The sequence below is a fragment of the Chelonia mydas genome, chromosome 6 (assembly GCF_015237465.2).
Source record: "Chelonia mydas isolate rCheMyd1 chromosome 6, rCheMyd1.pri.v2, whole genome shotgun sequence".
In the NCBI taxonomy this organism is placed as follows: domain Eukaryota; kingdom Metazoa; phylum Chordata; order Testudines; family Cheloniidae; genus Chelonia; species Chelonia mydas.
Window position 1 is genome coordinate 45,160,154 of NC_051246.2, and position 23,753 is coordinate 45,183,906.

Below are 23,753 nucleotides of genomic sequence, written 5' to 3' on the forward strand. Positions count from 1 at the left end.
CTTTTCAGGAAGCTCAGCCTAGACATTGCGGACTTTTTGCAACAGCGGGTTGCAGAATATTATACACATGGAACAAACTCAAAGCTGAGCCTGAGTGTGAAGTTTGATGCACTTCGTTCAAACAGCTCTACTGAAATACAGATGAAAATATAACATGTGAGACAACTGAAGAATCTCTCTGCCATTATAAACTGGCCACAGATCACCTGTGAATTTTCACTATCTGGATCCAAAGACTCTCCTCTGCACTTCATTCCCCTCCCCCACACTCTTACCTCCCCACCAAACCCTTGGCCTTTCCTAACTCTCAGAAAAGCCTCTCATTCTGTCCTCTGTTCTCTCTGAAAATCCCATCTCTCCCCTTCTCCCCAATCCTCACTGCCCTTGTTCCCCTTCATCTCCTACCTGTCCTCAAAACTACTTCTCTCCCACTGCCCCCAAACACTCTCATTCTGCCTTGTCTTTCCCACACTCCCATAAAACCTCCTGCGCTAGGACAGTCTCCTCTCCCCCCTTGGGGTTCCTCAGGAACAATCTTGGACACCCCTTTCTTGTCAAGACCTCTGTGGATTTTATTAATGTTACCACCACCAAGTCCCCGTCACAATCCCCATGCAGCACTTCTAACTACAGCATCCTTCAACCCTTTCTCTGGGAAGCACCTTAGCTTCCCATAGGCTCTGCTAGCCCCTCCTCCCTTAGCACTGCCTTCCTGTGCTTTTAACTAGCCTCCCTAGCTGGAAGGATAATTAGCACCTTAGCTCCCAGTCTGCTTATGCAATTAAGTACTCTATCCCACTATCAGCCCTTTCCTGGTGAAGCTAATTAATGCTTAAGTAATAAGAATGCTGGGTCAATTACTGACTCTCAGCACTCTGTTACACTTCCTTATTCCCCTGTTTCCTCCAGCCTATCTTTCTCCTCTCCCCAAACCTCTCACCCCCCAAAATATCCCCTCCTAAGGTCCCTCAAGGTACACCCTCCTCATCAGACCTGAACCACCTCTTTCCTGGGATGGGGGTATAAAAACATCATAAACTGCTTATACTTTCCAAAAATCACTTACTGAGGCCAAGCATAGAAAGTTCCATCTCAATGCGATTTTTTTCTGACAGTTATGCACATGTGAAAACAAGGTAATGCACGTCCTGATATAACCTTAACTATAGTTTGTTATTGTGTGAACCATAATAATTAGACCTAAGCCGAGCAAGCACTCACATTTGTGAGCTTTGACAAGAACATGGAATAGCCATTCTGTAGATTCCCTTGGGGATTACATTAAGAGTACCTAGGCCTCAGTACATGAGCCCTTTAGTTACAGTTTTCTCTTTTTCATAACAGGGCAGGCAACTGCGTTTTAAGATCATTAGTGAACATTATGATTGAGAAGTCACTGTTAAAAATGAAAAAGATCCTTGTTCTGTGACATAAGGATAGAATGGGATCTCTAAATTTCAATCTATAAGCAACACAGATATTAAAATCCCTTTAGAGAGACGTAGGTGTTGGCAAACAGTTTGGCTCTGAATGCAAACACCCCCGTACCTCATGAATTTGTATTCTGAGCCAAAAAAGCCATAGGAGTATAAATAAGTGTTCAGCTGACTAGTGGGTTTCTCAAACCATTTTGCATGCTTGCTCCAAACACTCTCCTTACTAAAATATTTTGTAGGCATCTTCAGTGGAGATAATAAAAACCTGCCTGTGATTTGTTATTCTTTTAAATTAGGTACACATTAAACTCTCTAAAAAACAACAAATTCCTTAGGAAAGAATAAAAATTAAATAAGTGACAAAGGCATTTTCTTTTCTTTCTAACTTGTTCTAAAATTAAGATCATTTACCAGTCCAAATAATTGTCCTTGCTCAGACAGAGAAGTGAATGCAACATATTCAGTATCAGGTTCAAATACCCAAGGAAGTTTGCATAGTCACTTTTTTGTTTAATATATACATATACAGGAGCTAGATACCCCTCTCATCCTGGATTAATTGGACTGACTTCAGTAGAGTTATTCCTGATTGACACAGTGTAAATGAGAGGAAAATCAGACCCACTGGGATTACGCTACCACAAATCTGACGTATGACAGAAGAATGGAGGCCTACTGCCTTCAACTGAGTTAAAACTGATTTACACCAATGTCAGTGAAATCAGAATCAGGCCTATTTTGTTTATTTTGGTGCATGCTGAAATAATGCTTAGGATACCTCATTCTAACTAGATGAAACTAAAAGAAGATGTAACTAAAACCTCCAGGAGAAAATAAATCCAGATCCTCTGTAATAAACAAAAGCTTGTGTCTGCACCACTAAGCAATTGTTAAACAAGCTTCTTTTTTTAAGAAGTCTGCCTACGCAGCTTCCTGAGCAGGTAGTGTTGGTCCAACCCGTGCCCTTGGGACATTTCAGCCACTCTAATTGGTTGATGACTCATGTTTTCTTTCCCCACCTCTCCCCATGTTCCTGTAAATACAATAGTTCCAGGAAAAAATATATTTGCTGGGATTCTTGTTGTGAGTGTGTGCATGTCAATATCCAGGGTGTTAGAAAAGAAGATGAAAGAACAAATAAAAAGGCATTGCATTGAGATCAGATAGTTCAATTATAGGAAAACATCTTGATCTTTTATCATGCTGAAGCCATATCTCTCTCTTCTTGCACTGGAACTAGTCTCATTTAGTTAAACAAAATCCATGGAGGAGACTGAGCATCAGGAATAAAATACAAAGGATACCAAAGGAAATTAAAAAAGGGTAAAACATGAGTAATGAGAATACAATCTGGCTCTTATTTAGTATATCATATACTGTATAACTCTGATGTCAAGAAGGCTATTAGTGAAATAAGGTACTACTCTGTGTCCAGAGAGGACAGAATCTGGTCCCGAATGAATTGTAGGTGGCATCGAATGAGTTTATCAACTTTGTGGGTCCATGCAGTGATTCAAGGGGGAGAGAGGAGATAGCTTTGCTTGCCAACTTTATCCTCCCTTTGTCAGATCACAGGCAGTGTAAGTCCCAGAAGGGCCAGCTTCTAATCAGATTTCAGAGTAACAGCCGTGTTAGTCTGTATTCGCAAAAAGACAAGGAGTACTTGTGGCACCTTAGAGACTAACCAATTTATTTGAGCGTAAGCTTTCATGAGCTACAGCTCACTTCATCGGATGCATACTGTGGAAACTGCAGAAGACATTATATACATAGAGACCATGAAACAATACCTCCTCCCACCCCACTCTCCTGCTGGTAATAGCTTATCTAAAGTGATCACTCTCCTTACAATGTGTATGATAATCAAGTTGGGCCATTTCCAGCACAAATCCAGGTTTTCTCACCTCCCCCCCCCCCAACACACAAACTCACTCTCCTGCTGGTAATAGCCCATCCAAAGTGACCACTCTCTTTACAATGTGTATGATAATCAAGTTGGGCCATTTCCAGTATGCATCTGATGAAGTGAGCTGTAGCTCACGAAAGCTTATGCTCAAATAAATTGGTTAGTCTCTAAGGTGCCACAAGTACTCCTTTTCTTCTAATCAGAGTTACTCTATTGAAGTCCATGGTGGTATTCCTGATTTACAACATTGTAAATAAGATTAGAGTCTGGGTCATAGTGTCTCCATTTTAAACCAATTTTCCATCTATTATAAACAATGAAAGTGAATGACTGAGAAATGTCTCGATTGTGCCCTTTCTACACGTTGTACAGTACCTTACTCCTCAAGTATTCCCACTGAAATCAAGTTATTATTCAACATTAGCAAGAGTGGCAAAATTTGGTCTTTTGCGTCCTCTAACAATAAGTGGTTGTCCAGATGAAATTAATTACATTTTGTCACAATAAAAATAATACTCTACAAAACTAGTTAAAGTGTTTCTTATACTTACTGAGCCAGCTCCTCTGTCATAACTCCACTGACATCAATGGGGCTACAATTTATAAATGTAGAAGACCTGGGCAATTGTTAACACTTTGGGTTTGTTAAACCCTATTTATGTGTCTGAGTACTGTATAGTAAGTATCCTGTTATGTTTGAAAGATTCTGGTGGCAAGTCATCTTAAATTCTTCTCCCTCACTGTGCAATGGTTGCATGCCAGGAAGCAACAAATTTTGTGAAGCCAGACTTGCTGGTAATACTTCGGGGTTCTTTCAAATCCAGCTAAATAAAATGGTCAGAAACAAGGGCCAAATCCTTTTCTATTCTGTACTCAGTTACCTCCATGGCATTGATTTCTGCTTCTCCTAAGTAGACAGCAAGCCCAGTGGGCCACACTGTGCTCTCACTGACACTAGTGTAAATATGGAGTAACTCCACTAAAGTCACTAAAATCTCTTATGCACTGAAGATTCATGGACCATCTGGTGTAATTATATTCAGTGAGTCAATGGAGTTACACCAGATTAACAATCAAAATTGAGGCAGAGTTTGATTCCCTGGGACTGATTCCTGAAAGTAACTCCTTTGAAATCAGTGGAGTTACATCTGTGTAAATAGTATCACTGACAGCAGAATTTGTCTCTGATGCTTTAAGGCACCCACATACAAAACAATGTAAGAGTAGGACAGGGAAACTATGCAGTAACACATCAGTTATGCCTAACTAGTATGAGTGGAGGATACAGTGAGCATCACACAGTAACCTTGCTGGATGTTCTATTAACAAAATGAAAGCCTGTGACAGCAGAATACATGAGTACCTCTTTCCCTCTGACTTTGACCTTTCTGTTGAGACAGAGCTTTGGTGATAATGAAACCCCTTTTTCTCAACTGACAGAAGAAACATCTACAAATGGCAATTTTCAGTAAATTGTAAATTGGCCTGAAAAGCTACTGAGATACCAATTTTGTCAAGTTGAAATCTTTCAACTGCTTTTGGACTATCTATGAAACTTCAGTGGCTTCACTTCCACAGATGGGATGTGTACAAATAAGAGATGCTTTGGCATGTGTCTGTGCCAAGCTAATTTGACAGAAAAGGGGTTTATTTAGAACTTTCTTATTGATATATTGATCATGAATATTCAAAATTTGAGCAGTGTTGCTTCATTGCAGCTGTCGGGGGGGCATGATATTACTTCTATTCCCAGATTAGATGAGTTTGCTAGCATTTACAATTCAAAAGCTTGCTTGTGCTCACTAAACATTTAATTATGGCAAACACTTAACATATTTGACTTTGCAATTTACTTTCTGCATGCATTTGCGACAGTACAGTTTGATTGTTTGAATGTTCTCAAAAAGTGAACATTCAAGGGAAACAAGTGTGGCCAATGTTAATTTGTTTAAAAATCCAAACCAATATTTATGGAAAATATTTTGCATGATTTACCTAGCTCCAAATGTGTTGTTACATTCTGGTGGTCAGATTCCCAGCTGACATACATTAGCATAGCCAGTTCAGTGTAGCTATGCCAACTTTCACCAGCCAAGGATCTGGTCCTTGGTGTGTATGTGTTTTTAGAAAGACCACATAGTCTCTCTGCACTGTGGGGCATACACTAATTTAGAATGCTGGATTTGATAGGTACTATATCAAGGGGGAATCTCGTAAAATCCATGTGTGTGTGTGTGTGGGCTACATGTTCATATAACACTTTGTTAAGTAAAATTACTGAATCAAAACTCAGTGGTTTTACTTCACCAGGGGTTCTAAGAAATTTCCATTCATTTCAGTTACTGTAGATTTGTAATCACAAGTTTTGCTTTGAGTTCAAAATTCCAAAATCTCACATGTGAAATTCCTTCAAATCTGACATGTAGCACATGTTTTCAAATCACAACCATGGGTAAAAACAAAATTTTAATGGTTTTTGATGCATACATGATGATAGGTTTGCTTGAAACTGGGTTCAGTCTAAAGGACCGTTACATTTGGTGAACTTTTCAGGTGGTATAAATTGGTATAGCTCCATCCAAGTATATAGAGCTATGTCAATTTACACCAGCTAAGATCTGGCATTTAGTCTGTAACAAAAACTCAGCTTAGACAAGTTTTGTCTAGTTTTAGGATTTGCTGCTAACAGTTTTCACAACTATGATCTGCAAGCAACAAGCAACAACAACATTATTTAAGGTAAACTTGAGCAGGTAATATTTATGTGAATGTCAAATTAGGATAATGACCCCTGTAGCAGTGTACAAGGAAAGCACCTCCACATCCAATAATGAGATGTCTCCCTCTAGAGGGAGACCTCTCTCTGTTTACTATGCTCATTTACTAGTTTGAAGATCTTGACATTTAGTAGTAAAATAAATGTCCCAAAGAGGATTCATATTCTGCATGTGTTCGCTAAATGGGAGAGAGAGCATTTTATTGAATTTTTTAAATATGAAATAAATATTTACAGACTCAGCCATTTGTTAGGACCTGGGACAAGCCCTCTTTATTTAAGTGTAGTTTTGCTGTATCGTAAGGCAAAATACAGTATTAAAATAATTGTATACAGCTGCAGGGAGATGCTGGCTGTAGTTATTGAGCCAAATTCAATGGGGACATAAGCAGGCTGTAAATTGGTCAGAAAATGATTAAAAATAAAATTGGAAAGTTGTGTAGGAATACGTGCTTGGTGGAGGAGAACATGTTGGGATATTGCTACCGCCACCTGCTAGGGACATGGCTTTAAACTGCAAGTGGAGGTTGCCTGGGCGATATACTGAGTCAGAGGATCTGGCTGGTGTCCTGACCTCATCTTCTCCGCGGCCAGCCCAGTCTACACTGTGGGCTGAGCCAGCCAGCTCTGTTACCATTTCACTTGGACTTTTGTCAGTGTGTGGCTCCCAACAGAGAAAGCCAGCGAGACCTGGGCAGTGAATGTGATCTAATAGGTGTATATTTGAGACAGACTCCTTAGAACCAGGTGTAAGTGCAGGTCCCAAGTGCAGACAGGAGTGTAATGTATAGTTGCGCATCATACATTCAGAGGGAGAGCCTTTAAAAAAACCTTTGCTGTGTGTTGGCACTGTTTGCATCAGCTTATAATTAGAGCTGGTCAAAACAAAAGTTGATGGAACAGGTTTCTGTTGGAAGATGCAGTTTCATTGAAACTGAAACATTTCAGGGGAATGTGGCAATTTTGAGGAAATATTTTTGACGGGAAAAAGTAAAAATGAATGGTTTCAACTTACTCATTTCATTTTCATATTGTCAAAATGTTTTGACAAGGTAAAAACATTTCATTTTGACTATAGCTTAGATTTATTTCATTTCTATTTTTATATTACATTATAATATATATTATGTTTATTATATATAAAATGTATAATATTTTAATAAGATATACGTATAATTGAAATCAATATTATCAAAAAGAAATACTTTGACATTATCTAAACAAAAGTTTTTGATGGTCCAAATCAAACAAATGTTGGAACTTGACTGATTTGGAATGATGCTGGTTTTAGCTTCTGAATTTCCCTCAGAACAAAAATTCCAGTTTCTGACTCAGTCCAGTTACAGTAGCAGTGTCGTCTCTCAGTTAGCAAATTCAACTGGCGTGCAAGACAATTCCAGTTCATGCTGATGCTCCAGCCACACAAACAGAAAACAGAAGGAAAAAGTAATTACAGGTTTGGATAGCAAGAGAATTTATTCCAAGTCCATTTAGATGGAGCATTAATACATCTTTAAAAGTTAACTATTCCAAAGTTTAAGAGTAAGAGGAAGTTTCACTTGTTCAAATCACTCTGAATCTGTTGCCGCAGCTCTCTCTGTGGGATTTTTCTCTCCAAATGTATTAATTTTATCTCAGCAATAAATGTTTATACAGTAGCATCTTGACACCTGAAGTCAAGGTTTTCTGATATGAAACATGTCTGAAATAACATACCTGCTTGCATTCAGAAGTTAGAAGCTGGCAGGAAAGTGGAAACAGTAGAGCATGGTAGGAGCTGAAAGGGGTACACTCTGGCTTTGTCAATGGCTGCTCTAGTTACCATATGTGCAATTTCAGAATAAGTTCATTGACTTTAATGGAGCAACTATGGAGTTATACCCATGTAACTCAGAGCAGAAGTGGTCATAAATGTATACCATTCTTTGGGGCAGTGACCATCCTTGCTTTCTGTGTTTATGCAGCACCTGCACTATGGTAATACAAATAATCAATAATAGTTTCACAGCATCAAATCAGCAGTAAAAATCAGGTGAACTTTCTCATAACTTGAGATGCTTAAAAGAAAACTATAAAACTTTTGCAAAAAGAAAAGAAGGACTTGTGGCACCTTAGAGACTAACCAATTTATTTGAGCATAAGCTTTCGTGAGCTACAGCTCACTTCATCTGATGAATAAAGTGGAAAATACAGTGAGGATATTTATATACACATATGGTCTGACCATGTGTGTATATAAATATAGACCATGTGTGTATATAAATATCCTCACTGTATTTTCCACTTTATGCATCCGATGAAGTGAGCTGTAGCTCACGAAAGCTTATGCTCAAATAAATTGGTTAGTCTCTAAGATGCCACAAGTACTCCTTTTCTTTTTGTGAATACAGACTAACACGGCTGCTACTCTGAAACCTATAAAACTTTTGAATGCATGATCCTAACTTCAAATATATTTGAGGAAATGTCTAGGGAATATACTTTCTATTTGCAGGCATTGGGTGCGGGGGGAGGCTAGGTAAGGATGTGGGGCAAAATATGAGCCAAGAATATCATGGTGACAGATTAAATTCTCAACCCTTGTGAGACTCCCTTTAAGGCTGTAGTAACATAAATCATGTATATCCATCTGAAATGATGAGTCTTATGACTGACATCTGCAGTAATACATAGTAAGGTACATTATAGTATAAGATCCCGGGCAAGGAGCTTAATGAAAACAAGACAATCCAAACCATATTGCTTATATCTATGAGGCACTCATGTCCCAAATTCCTCCTGCATCATGCATGTTCAGTAGCCACCAATTCCTCCCTCACCAACTAGGGGCACCGTGACAATATATTCACATAATCTAATGGGCAGGCAAAAAAAGTACTAACGATCTGGATGGCATTGCAATCATGAGTATTACCACTGGCAATGATTTATAAAGAATAATTACATTGCCCAGGACAGTAACACTAATTTATAGATGGAAAGCTGGCTAAAAGAGTAAACAAAATAAATAACAGTCTCAAGTTAGGTGTCTATTGGGTTACTGATGTTTGGTCCAGTCTTATACAACATCTTTTATTAATGAGCTGACACCATGTAAACATCAAGCTAATGAAATTCAGACTACACTAATGATACATGGCTTTGGTACTGACATACAGAAGTGACACTAGAAATGCCTTAAAATACCATAAGCAGGGAAAACTGGGAGGAATTGCAAATAACAGTGCAGACAGTAAAACAAAGGGGGTAATGACAAGATTAGAAATGTGAACAGAAAATAATGAAGTGATATTCATCTTGTAAAAATGCAAACTAATGTATCTGGGGAATAATGACCCAGAGCCCATACATTGTAGGTGAAAACCTGGAAAGCAGTTATGTTCCCAGACTGTGGGTGATAGTGGATGGCAAATGAAATAGGAGTTTGCATTTCAGTATGTCAGCAAAAACAGCCAAAGCCATTTTAGGTTGCATTTGCAGAGGAGTCAGAGAAAGAAGGTAATAGATCTCTCCCTACCCAGCTCTGGACCCTAATTACACAGTCTACAAATATTTGAAGGATGTAAACATGAAGACAGGGGAATTATTTAGGAAGGTACAAAGGGGTATAACTGGAAATTAAGAAAGGTAACGTAGGCTGATATCAGGTAAATCTATATGCACATGGAAGCAATTAGGCTATGAAATAGTCTCATAAGTGCAGTGGTGGAATCCAGTTGAGACATTTAAACTAGTTTTGACAAAACAAGAAAATGTACTATAAGGTGATGGACTGGCTGGCCAAATGGGCCTTTTCCCCTCTCTGACTTGCATGAGTCCATGATCTCAGATGCCTAGCCCATCTTCTCTCCCTCTGCACTGGAGGACTTGTGATTCCTTATCTGCTCTGGTAACCTCTGATGAAGTGGATCCTATCACTTTCAGATAGAGTAATTACACATTTTCATTGTAGCAACATTTAGTACAATATAAGCCATGGGCTGTTAGACACATTGTCATATTTCCAACCATTCTAACAAAATATGCTGTATTTCTATAATTTAATACCTCTAAGAGCAAGCAAGAATGAGCACCATTATGGCTCAGAGAAAAATACAAGAGAAATCATTATATTTTAAGTATGCAAATGGAAACAAATTGTCTGTCCATGAACTACGTTTAACAGATTCCTCTTTGTAAGGCAGATATTGTAGCACTGTGATCTGTTTCACTTCAGCAACATCTCTATAAGAATAAACAAACTGAAACCTCATGAATGCTTTTAATCTCTTATTTTTAGCATCAAAGGCTTTGACTGAACATTACCAGAAAAAAAGCTTTAAAATACTTGCCCTTTTTCCCAGCGTATTTGCATCTCCAGAGTTGTACTTTATTTAGCCTACCACATTGGTATTAATTTTCTGTGCTGCAAGTTGGAATGTCAGTGTACATTAACACCTGATCTATAAAGGGAATGCTGAGATCTCACTGGAAGTATTAGTCACTGCACCTTGGGAATGTAGTTGTGTGTTTTCATTGTTGGCCAGATGTCTGAGATACACATGCCTTGATTCTTAATGAAACATGTACACCATCAAATTCATTACTGATAACCCTGAAAACACAAAGAGCAGAAACTTTCCATAAGTTATTTAGCAATTCCCAGACCTCCTCACTACTTTTATTAGGCTGAGAGGTAGGGAACATTCTACCAAGCGAATATGTAATTCCCTGGAGCATGCACTCATTTCCTCCTGGTGAGTGGGTGGCTGTTCTCTATTTTTACTCATGATATTTTCAGTATTTAGCAACTGACAAGGTCTTTTACCTAGAGTCTTGCACAGGTCCTTAGCGAAGAGTTAAACTCACAACTAGAAATGAGTTGAATTCACAATCCTGTTAGAAGATCCCTTTGATGTGTCCTTTGCGCTACTTATTTACCAAACCTGCCCAACCAGATCTTTTCTTATCCCTCATCCATAGTTTCCTGACTACTCCAGTTGGCCCTTTCTAACAATCCACTCTAGATACTTCCTTGGTTATTACTTAATCTCCCAACTGTTTCTAGCTTTTCCAATGTTGTGTAATATTGTCCTGGCTCTCCCAGCTGCTCTCTCTTTCACATGATCTCACCTGTTGACTACACTGGCCCTCTGTGGCGTTAATATAACCCTACAGGCTGCACCCCCAGTTTCTAATAGCTCTCCTCATCTTTCCCATGTTGCTCTCTCACAGCCAACTCCTTCTCCCCCTGACCCAACTAGATGCGCTCCAGCCCTGCTCTTTACTGTCCTCTGTTTTTCTCTGGGCCATTTTCTCCTAAATTCTTCTCCTTGATGGCTTATGTTCATCCAAACAGCTACAAAGTAATAGTTCTGTGTTTCCAAAGGTGAAAGTTTTATATAAAGCAAAGCATCTCTTCCTCCTGCACATCCCAATCATTAGCCTGTTGTTATTAAGCACTGATTTTAGCCAGTGAACGTTGAGAGAGTTCCGTGTGAAGATGTGAGCAAAGAACTCCTAGATACAGCTGGTATACGGTGTATTGCTGTACCTCGATGGTATTGTGACATTACACCCCATATTCTTCATAGAAATATTATGATATGAATATAGCATAACTCAGATATTTTTGTGCAAGATGGGCCATGTGAAGTATCATTGAAAAGATTATGATCTACTGAATGTGATTATCCAATTTGTATGCATGTATCATTTCTGTATCTAAAGTTAGGAATATTGTCTATGTAACAATTACAATTGTGTGGCTATGTGCTTTAGAAATGCTTACTGGACAGTAAGCAATCTGCCTTAATGGGCCATTAGGAAAAGACAATGAGTCTTCAAAGATGTGGATCCCCCATCTTCCCAGGAGTTCCTTCCTGCAGATCTTGCAAATAAACCTTGTCTCATGGTTGCCCTGACACTGCAATGTCATGTGAGAATGTCACCTGGTACAAAATACTACCTTGGCCACTGCTGGTACTTTTCCACTGGAAACAAAGGCTTCCTGCCCTATATAAATTCTGTTTAAGGCTGGGAAACAAGGCCATCTGAACTCTCCTCCATCGCCTACCCAGGAAGGAAGACTGCTAAAAACACCTGAAGCAAAAGGCCTGGTTGAGTCCAGGCTGAGACCGGGGTCCAGTCTGTACAGAGAAATAACTGGAACTCTAAGCTACAGAAACTCTACAACTTGCCTAAAACAACATTTAGGGTGAGAAATTTCATTTTGTAATCTCAAAAAAAGAAAAGGAGGACTTGTGGCACCTTAGAGACTAACCAATTTATTTGAGCATGAGCTTTCGTGAGCTACAGCTCACTTCATCGGATGCATCCGATGAAGTGAGCTGTAGCTCACGAAAGCTCATGCTCAAATAAATTGGTTAGTCTCTAAGGTGCCACAAGTCCTCCTTTTCTTTTTGCGAATACAGACTAACACGGCTGTTACTCTGAAACCTGTCATTTTGTAATCTGTTTCTTGAGTGTATTACACTTAGTTTGTGTGTTTTGTTTTATTTGTTCAATCTGCTTTGTTGTTTGCTATTCCTTATAATCACTTAAAATTTACCTTTTCTGGTTAATAAACTTATTTCTTCTTAATTTCAAAACCCAGTTTGTGCAATTCATATTGCGGGGTGGGGGCGGGGGAGGAGGGAAGTTGTGTTTACCTCTCTCCACAATGAGGGAGAGGGTGAATTTTTATGAGTTTCCACTGTGCAGATCTGTCTATACAGCGCAAGACAATATTATTTTGAGTTTATACCCCAAAGGAGGTGTGCACATGAGTGCTGGGCAATCCCCAAGCTGATTCCTCCCACACAGAGCTGATCTCAGTGTCTCTGTGTTCATTTGCAGCTGGGTGTCTCCCTACCTCTGTATGTGTTCTGGAAAAGAAGGCTTGAGGGCCTGGCACAGCTAGAACAGGGTGAGGAAACCCAGACTGGTGGAATGGGCAGAACTAATGGGACCCCAGCACATCAGGTGGCATCCTGGATGTGGGGGTATAACCCGTAACATAGCTATAACAGTTCAGCTCTACCACTAAACCATTGATTAAAACTGCAATTACCATAAATATTAGTTACCTTACAGAAGTGTATACAATTCAAAAAATACGATGTCAAGAGGTGCAGTAGAATCACATGTGAGTATATAAATAGCAAGGGACAGAGGAGAAATAAAAAAGCATTAAAGGTGGAAATAAAAAGAGGAAAGAAGATAGATTGCAACATTAGATACAGTTGCCATGGAAATAAAGGAGCCATAACTATCTTTTCTTTTTTGTTTTCAAATGATTTTCTCTATTTTGACACCTTGGGTCAGATCCTCAGCTAGCGTAAAGCCAAAGGAACTATGCCAAATTACACCATAGAGTTTAATTCAAAAATTCATAGAGTGTAAGGCCAGAAGGGACAATTAGATTATCTAGTTTGACCTTCTGTATACCACAGGCCACTAAATTTTACCCAGTTATCTCCAGGTTATTAAGCCCAGTATCTACTAGTTTCTGATTAAAGTGAAACTTGTGTTTGACTACGGCATAACTTCCAGAAAGGCATCCAGTCTTGATCTGAAGATATCAACAGATGGAGAATCCATCACCTTGTTTGATTGATCCCTTGGTTAAAATGTGAGGCTTACTTCTCATTAGAAATTATGACTTCAGCTTCCAGCCACTGTTCTTGTTATATCTTTCCTTGCTAGATTGAAGAGCTCTTTAGTACCCTGTATTTTCCCCACTAAGATACTTATCCACTGTAATCAAGTCACCTCTCAATCTTTTTGATAAGATAGCTAAACATATTGAGTTCTTTAAGTCTCTCATTGTAAGAGATTTTCTCCAGCCCTCAAATCATTTTTATGGCTCTTTTCTTTATACCAGCTGAGGATCTGTCCCATTGTTATGAAGATTCTGATTTTGTGATCCATACAATTTAGGATGTTTCTGCAATTAAAATGATCTAATACATACACTTTATAAACCTTGCAATAAAACTAATATTAGTACAATTTAGATGTTAGAAAATTGAACATTTGAAGTCAGGAAATGCAGATGTAAGGTTGCCTTAGATATACTTGAAATGGTCCTTTACATATATTTTTATTTGGTAGTAGCTTATCTTTTCATATTTTATAATATAAAGCAGATAACTAACAAGTTGGGAAGAATGTACTTTGGACACTAAACTGCTATTATATAACCACTCATTCCAAATCCAATTTTTGTTTCACTGATCATTGTTGATTTTTGATGGTGCACTTGGTTGGAGTGTAAGAAACCCCCAGATACAGTTATCATATCACATGATATGTTTTAGGTTTCATACCGATCTCCACATTCTGTGTCCTGGGAATATAGCTATCATTTGCAAACATAAAAAACAAAAAACCTATATCTTCTCATTTTAAGTATGCTAAATTAAAACAAATATATACAGTAGGAAATACTAAAATAAACAGGGATTTACAGTCTGGAGAATATTGAGCACAGAGCCTGGGGATCAGCCTTGCAGTTCCTGTTATTGTTTACAGACTTTTTTGTCTAATTCCTCACACACTATATTAGAACAATTTAAACATGACAAAAAATGGTTTTCAGGAGGTCCTAAGTTATCTAGTGTTCTTACATTATAAAGATTTTACATTTAGTATATTTATTTAAAAATTTTACATGCTCTCTCTCTCTCTCTCTCTCTCTCTCTCACACACACACAATTCTTCTCTCAGAACTTTAGCATTGACTCCTAAAACATGGCTACTACAATATGGTTGACAACTATCCTATGAAAACTATAAAGATGCAGTATCTCTGTTATACTAGGAAAGTGAATAAGGATGGAATACCAGAGTCTTACCTCTCAACCTGACAAGGCCAAATATAGGATTCAATATATAACAGATTCAGAATAAGGGACACCAAAAATGTAATAATGCAGAACACTTAAAATGTATTAATCCCACAACCTTTAAATGTAAATGACTCTTTCTGTAATCTCAATTTAATGATTATTTTTTAGATAAACAATTTTCAACAATAAAGTGAAGGAGGCACCAAATTAGTATGGAACATCAGTAACCTGGGGAATAAAATGAGTTACACCCCTGGAAGTGAGGGAAGTTTGAGAGATATTTGTGGAATGTGTTATTCAGACTACACTTTGTAGTGGGAGACAGATCAGATTTTTGGGTTGACAATAGATTTGTGCATAAGATATGTTGTTGATCTTAGACTACAGATAAGGATAAGATGAGATGTTGGAGTTTTCCATTGTTAACGGGCAGCTTAAGTGGATTTCAGTCTACATTTGTAGTCAGTGAGGCCTTATGTACTAGATCTGTATTTACAGCATATGAATCTGCAGTCTCCACTGCATAAAATATGTTGAAAAGTGGTTTGATGTCATGAGACTAATCTTGGATGTTGTTTGAGGACATTTGATATTTTTTTGCCAAAATTTCAAACACTCATACATTTAAACATCTCTCCAGCTCCAACACAGCTAGATGGACTTTCTTCAAGAAAGGAACAAACCAAATAATCTAAAATCTTCTCTGTTCTATGATTATGCAGAATCTGCCTTTCAATTTTCAGACTCAAAGGAGGTTTCTTGCTGATGCTACAGGAACACTAAGAATAGGGCTCATAATGGGTCCCTGGCTGCAACTTAAACTATGGAGTCACCGCAGGCGGCTTCATAATCTATTTTTATACTGCATCTGCACTGCACTTTGTACAGGAGGTCAGAGTAGAGGAAGCTAGCCAATTGATGGTGATAGCCAGAGGCAGATACATGAACCACTAACAGCTTTATTGTCTTCAAGAGAAAGAATTGAAGAATGGCTATTTTATGGCTGTATTGTAAAGAAAAAAAATCACTAACATAAAATAAGGTTGATGTTCCCTAACCTGGCTACCAGCTGTCACAGGCTGGATGCAAATCTACCAAGCAAAGAAACTGATAGATCCACATATATGTATATGTGCATGCATAAAATAGCAAGTTTACAGGTGTTTAGATTATTGCAAACTGTTGTCAAAGACCTAGAATTACCATGATACTACACATCTGGATTTCCATGTCACACTCATCAATCAGGATCCAATTATGCCATCCTGGGTTGTGATAATAGTACCTTACTACACAAATAGTCCCATTGACATTAGTGTTGTAAGCTACTTTTAAAATGACTAAGGATGTCAATTATCGCCCCCCGCCCCCACCCCATATTAACGATGGAAAAACATTTGAAACACCTGTTGATTTTAAAAATACGCAGATAAGAGCCTGCAAATTCTCATGGCTTAAGTTGTTCTAATGGTTAGTTATCATTTTTAAATGTTTGCACCATATTTTAGTTTGAATTTGTCTAGCTTCAGCTTCCAGACACTGGATCTTGTTATGCCTTTGACTTCCAAATTAAAGAGCTCTCTATTATCAGAAATCTTCCCATGTAAGTGTAACCCACACGCCTCCTGGGTGTGGTGCTCTGTCCCATATAGCGGCACTGAAACCACGTAGAGATTAATGAGTCTGCTACAGCCTTAGCTAACAACCACGTGGCTTTTAGTTCATGCAGTAAAGGCTCACACACTAAGCTCCAGAGGTCCCAGGTTTGATCCCATCCATCAACGTCTGGGGTCTGTCAGCGTTACAAGTATGGGCTTGTCTGGGATATTAACTGGGAAGTCTCTGAAGCTCAGTATGTGCTTCCTCTGGTAGGGGACGTATGTAACTCACCCACATCCTGGGTGAAGTGTTCTGTACCCTCTAGTATCACTGTGGCCACTTAGCCCTGGTCTACACTAGGACTTTAGGTCGAATTTAGCAGAGTTAAATCGATGTAAACCCGCACCTGTCCACACGATGAAGCCGTTTATTTCGACTTAAAGGGCTCTTAAAATCGATTTCCTTACTCCACCCCTGACAAGTGGATTAGCGCTTAAATCGGCCTTGCCGGGTCGAATTTGGGGTACTGTGGACACAATTCGACGGTATTGGCCTCCGGGAGCTATCCCAGAGTGCTCCATTTTGACCGCTCTGGACAGCACTCTCAACTCAGATGCACTGGCCAGGTAGACAGGAAAAGAACCGCGAACTTTTGAATCTCATTTCCTGTTTGGCCAGCGTGGCAAGCTGCAGGTGACCATGCAGAGCTCATCAGCAGAGGTGACCATGATGGAGTCTCAGAATCGCAAAAGAGCTCCAGCATGGACTGAACGGGAGGTACGGGATCTGATCGCTGTATTGGGAGAGGAATCCGTGCTATCAGAACTCCGTTCCAGTTTTCGAAATGCCAAAACCTTTGTCAAAATCTCCCAGGGCATGAAGGACAGAGGCCATAACAGGGACCCGAAGCAGTGCCGCGTGAAACTGAAGGAGCTGAGGCAAGCCTACCAGAAAACCAGAGAGGCGAACGGCCGCTCCGGGTCAGAGCCCCAAACATGCCGCTTCTATGATGAGCTGCATGCCATTTTAGGGGGTTCAGCCACCACTACCCCAGCCGTGTTGTTTGACTCCTTCAATGGAGATGGAGGCAATACGGAAGCAGGTTTTGGGGACGAAGAAGATGATGATGATGAGGAGGTTGTAGATAGCTCACAGCAAGCAAGTGGAGAAACCGGTTTTCCCGACAGCCAGGAACTGTTTCTCACCCTGGACCTGGAGCCAGTACCCCCCGAACCCACCCAAGGCTGCCTCCTGGACCCAGGAGGCGGAGAAGGGACCTCCGGTGAGTGTACCTTTTAAAATACTATACATGGTGTAAAAGCAAGCATGTGAAAGGATTACTTTGCCCTGGCATTCGCGGCTCTCCTGGATATACTCCCAAAGCCTTTGCAAAAGGTTTCTGGGGAGGGCAGACTTATTGCGTCCTTCATGGTAGGACACTTTACCACTCCAGGCCAGTAACACGTACTCGGGAATCATTGTACAACAAAGCATTGCAGTGTATGTTTGCTGGCGTTCAAGCAACATCCGTTCTTTATCTCTCTGTGTTATCCTCAGGAGAGTGAGATATAATCCATGGTCACCTGGTTGAAATAGGGTGCTATTCTTCAGGGGACACTCAGAGGAGCCCATTCCTGCTGGGCTGTTTGCCTGCGGCTGAACAGAAATGTTCCCCGCTGTTAGCCACAGGGAGGGGGGAGGGTTGAGGGGGTAGCCACGCGGTGGGGGGAGGCAAAATGCGACCTTGTAACGAAAGCACATGTGCTATGTATGTAATGTTAACAGCAAGGTTTACCCTGAAAGAGTGTAGCCAGTGTTTTATAAAATGTGTCTTTTTAAATACCGCTGTCCCTTTTTTTTTTCTCCACCAGCTGCATGTGTTTCAATGATCACAGGATCTTCTCCTTCCCAGAGGCTAGTGAAGATTGGAAAGAAAAAAAAAACGCACTCGAGATGAAATGTTCTCCGAGCTGATGCTGTCCTCCCACACTGACAGAGCACAGACGAATGCGTGGAGGCAAATAATGTCAGACTGCAGGAAAGCACAAAATGACCGGGAGGAGAGGTGGCGGGCTGAAGAGAGTAAGTCGCGGGCTGAAGAGAGTAAGTGGCGGGCTGAAGAGAGGGCTGAAGCTCGAATGTGGCGGCAGCGTGATGAGAGGAGGCAGGATTCAATGCTGAGGCTGCTGGAGGACCAAACCAGTATGCTCCAGTGTATGGTTGAGCTGCAGCAAAGGCAGCTGGAGAACAGACTGCCACTACAGCCCCTGTGTAACCAACCGCCCTCCTCCCCAAGTTCCATAGCCTCCACACCCAGACGCCCAAGAACGCGGTGGGGGGGCCTCCGGCCAACCAGCCACTCCACCACAGAGGATTGCCCCCAAAAAAGAAGGCTGTCATTCAATAAATTTTAAAGTTGTAAACTTTTAAAGTGCTGTGTGGCATTTTCCTTCCCTCCTCCACCACCCCTCCTGGGCTACCTTGGTAGTCATCCCCCTGTTTGTGTGATGAATGAATGAAGAATGCATGAATGTGAAGCAACAATGACTTTATTGCCTCTGCAAGCGGTGATCGAAGGGAGGAGGAGAGGGTGGTTAGCTTACAGGGAAGTAGAGTGAACCAAGGGGCGGGGGGTTTCATCAAGGAGAAACAAACAGAACTTTCACACCGTAGCCTGGCCAGTCATGAAACTGGTTTTCAAAGCCTCTCTGATGCGTACCGCGCCCTCCTGTGCTCTTCTAACCGCCCTGGTGTCTGGCTGCGCGTAACCAGCAGCCAGGCGATTTGCCTCAACCTCCCACCCCGCCATAAACGTCTCCCCCTTACTCTCACAGATATTGTGGAGCACACAGCAAGCAGTAATAACAGTGGGAATATTGGTTTCGCTGAGGTCTAAGCGAGTCAGTAAACTGCGCCAGCGCGCCTTTAAACGTCCAAATGCACATTCTACCACCATTCTGCACTTGCTCAGCCTGTAGTTGAACAGCTCCTGACTACTGTCCAGGCTGCCTGTGTACAGCTTCATGAGCCATGGCATTAAGGGGTAGGCTGGGTCCCCAAGGATACATATAGGCATTTCAACATCCCCAACAGTTATTTTCTGGTTTGGGAATAAAGTCCCTTCTTGCAGCTTTTGAAACAGACCAGAGTTCCTGAAGATGCGAGCGTCATGTACCTTTCCCGGCCATCCCACGTTGATGTTGGTGAAACGTCCCTTGTGATCCACCAGAGCTTGCAGCACTATTGAAAAGTACCCCTTGCGGTTTATGTACTCGCCGGCTTGGTGCTCCGGTGCCAAGATAGGGATATGGGTTCCGTCTATGGCCCCACCACAGTTAGGGAATCCCACTGCAGCAAAGCCATCCACTATGACCTGCACATTTCCCAGGGTCATTACCCTTGATATCAGCAGATCTTTGATTGCGTGGGCTACTTGCATCACAGCAGCCCCAACAGTAGATTTGCCCACTCCAAATTGATTCCCAACTGACCGGTAGCTGTCTGGCGTTGCAAGCTTCCACAGGGCTATCGCCACTCGCTTCTCAACTGTGAGGGCTGCTCTCATCTTGGTATTCATGCGCTTCAGGGCAGGGGAAAGCAAGTCACAGAGTTCCATGAAAGTGCCCTTACGCACGCGAAAGTTTCGCAGCCACTGGGAATCGTCCCAGACCTGCAACACTATGCGGTCCCACCAGTCTGTGCTTGTTTCCCGAGCCCAGAATCGGCGTTCCACAGCATGAACCTGCCCCATTAGCACCATGATGCATGCATTGGCAGGGCCCATGCTTTCAGAGAAATCTGTGTCCATATCCTGATCACTCACGTGACCGCGCTGACGTCGCCTCCTCGCCCGGTAGCGCTTTGCCAGGTTCTGGTGCTGCATATACTGCTGGATAATGCATGTGGTGTTTAATGTGCTCCTAATTGCCAAAGTGAGCTGAGCGGACTCCATGCTTGCCTTGGTATGGCGTCCGCACAGAAAAAAGGCACGGAATGATTGTCTGCCGTTGCTCTGACGGAGGGAGGGGCGACTGACGACACGGCTTACAGGGTTGGCTTCAGGGAGCTAAAATCCACAAAGGGGGTGGCTTTAAATCAAGGAGTAGTTCAGGCAGGAGTTCATGGAGGGTTCCAATAAGAAATGGTGCACCTAAGTTACTGTTCTTATTGGAACAAGGAGGTTAGCCTGGCCTCTGATTGATACATGGCTAGATTTAGCTCGCTGCACCTTCTCTCTGAGTGACTGCAGTGTGACCTAGAGGAATGAGTCCCCTAGACAGGGAAAGAGGCAAATGAGTACAAAACAAATCTGGTCTATTTCTTGTTTTGATCCACTCCATCTATCTTTTACGTCTTTGGCTGGCAGCAGATGGTGCAGAAGGACTGCATGCCATCCACATCTCATGGCTGCTCGGCAGAAGATGGTACAGTACGACTGCTAGCCATCCTCATCTCTTGCCTGCCTGGCAGAAGATGGTGCAATATGACTGCTAGCCATCCTCATCTCTTGCCTGCCTGGCAGAAGATGGTACAATACGATTGCTAGCCATCGTCATCTCTTGCCTGCCCGGCAGAAGACGGTACAATACGACTGCTAGCAATCCGTATTGCCTGCCTGATCACCATAAGACGGTTCAATAGGACTGACTGCAGGACTAAAGAGAATGACCTGGTCAAGTCACCAAAAATTTAGTCCCTGCGCCCATGTCTGCCCAGGCGCTCCCAGCCGACGTGGCCAGGAGCACCTCGGACACGACGAGGACGGCTACCAGTCATACTGCACCGTCTGCTGCCAGAAGGCAATGGGTTGCTGCTACTGTGTAGCAATGCAGTACCGCGTCTGCCAGCACCCAGGAGACATACGGTGACGGTTACCCGAGCGGGCTCCATGCTTGCGGTGGTATGGCGTCCGCAGAGGTAACTCAGGAAAAAAGGCGCGAAACGATTGTCTGCCCTTGCCTTCACGGAGGGAGGGAGGGAACGAGGGCCGGACAATATGTACCCAGAACCACCCGCGACAATGTTTCAGCCCAATCAGAGTGCTCCATTGTGACTGCTCTGGACAGCACTCTCAACTCAGATGCACGATTGTTTGCCGTTGCTCTGACGCAGGGAGGGGCGACTGAGGACACGGCTTACAGGGTTGACTTCACGGAGGGTTCCAATAAGAAATGGTGCACCTAAGTTATTGTTCTTATTGGAACAAGGAGGTTAGCCTGGCCTCTGATTGATACATGGCTAGATTTAGCTCGCTGCACCTTCTCTGTGAGTGACTGCAGTGTGACCTAGAGGAATGAGTCCCCTAGACAGGAGAGGAGGCAAATGAGTACAAAACAAATCTGGTCTATTTCTTGTTTTGATCCACTCCATCTATCTTTTACATCTTTGGCTGGCAGCAGACGGTGCAGAAGGACATATTGCCTACCTGCTCACCATAAGACGGTTCAATAGGACTGACTGCTGGACTTAAGAGAATGACCTGGTCAAGTCACCAAAAATTTAGTCCCTGCGCCCATGTCTGCCCAGGCGCTCCCAGCCGACGTGGCCAGGAGCACCTCGGACATGACGAGGATGGCTACCAGTCGAATTGTACCGTCTGCTGCCACAAGGCAAGGGGTTGCTGCTACTGTGTAGCAATGCAGAACCGCGTCTGCCAGCACCCAGGAGACATACGGTGACGGTTACCTGAGCGGGCTCCATGCTTGCGGTGGTATGGCGTCCGCACAGGTAACTCAGGAAAAAAGGGGCGAAACGATTGTCTGCCCTTGCTTTCACGGAGGGAGGGAAGGGGGGACTGACGATATGTACCCAGAACCACCCGCGACAATGTTTCAGCCCCATCAGGCATTGGGATCTCAACCCAGAATTCCAATGGGCAGCGGAGACTGCGGGAACTGTGGGATAGCTACCCACAGTGCAACGCTCCGGAAGTCGACTCTAGCCTCGGTACTGTGGAAGCACTCCGCCGAGTTAATGCACTTAATGCACTTCTGTGGGGACACACACACTTGAATATATAAAACCGATTTCTAAAAAACCGACTTCTATAAATTCGACCTTATTCCGTAGTGTAGACATACCCTTAGAGATGAACGAGCTTTTGCTCCCATAGCCCCCCTGCATTGCACTGAGAGCCCATATTCAGCTGGTTATCTACCATGATCCCCCTACTATAAATGTGATCTCCATTTTCAGTTCTTAGACTTAGGACTTTGCACTGGGCTATATTAAAGTGTATGTTGAACAAGCGAGCCCACCTTATCATGGTTTGTGGCATGGCAAAATGTTTAACAGTTTATCCAGCCAATTAGTTACTGTGTCAATAACTTAGTACATAGCTGTGCTTGCAGATCCATTGCTGCTTTTACAGCTAGAATCAGCCTCCAGCCCATCTAAAGGGAACGTGTTCCAGTAACAAAATGCAATATATCCTGGCCAGGTGTAAACCATTCATTCTCTTCTACCTGCTCTAGTACCTTCTTATGCCTCCCATGGATAGCTGCTATCAATGAAAGGCTGGCTGCTAGCTGATATCACAGCAACAGTTTGTGTGGCCAGTAGGAGCCATAAAGGTTTCCTCAGTTTATAAGACTAGGACCCCTAGGAGGTCCCTTTTGTTCTTGTCTGAACAAGGAACATATCTGTCATCCAGACTCACTGCAGTTTGTGTGACACCAGGTAAACCAGTCACCTCTAGGATAGTACCTCCTCATGGCCATTCTGGGGAATAGCTCAGTAGACCACTGCCTCTTCCTGCAGTTGCACACCATCATGCTCTCTGGTCAGCAGCCCCTCTCTCATGCCAAAGGCCACTGCTGCCTCTTCATGACTTGGCCCTCCAGCCAGATCACCAAATGGCAAGCCTCTTCCTATGAACAGGCTCAAGCAGTTTTCTTATTCGCTGTCTCATAGAACCACTTCCTCAGTGGCTGGCAGGAGAACCCAGGCCCATCCTATACTCTGGGTTCCAGCTCAGAGACCCTCTAGTCACCAGTCAATATTTGTTCCTCCCCAGACCTTGCTGCATTTTCCTGAGCTCTTTCCTAACCTTCTGGCTCACCCTTCCTTCTCTGGGTCTACCACCTTCACTACTCCCTCCTACCAGGGAGCAACTGCAGGTTACCTGTTCCTGTAACCCCAAAACCCTTCTCCCAAGCAATAACTGCAAACTTTCCCAGCAGCCACTTTGGTGTCCAATTTCCTGT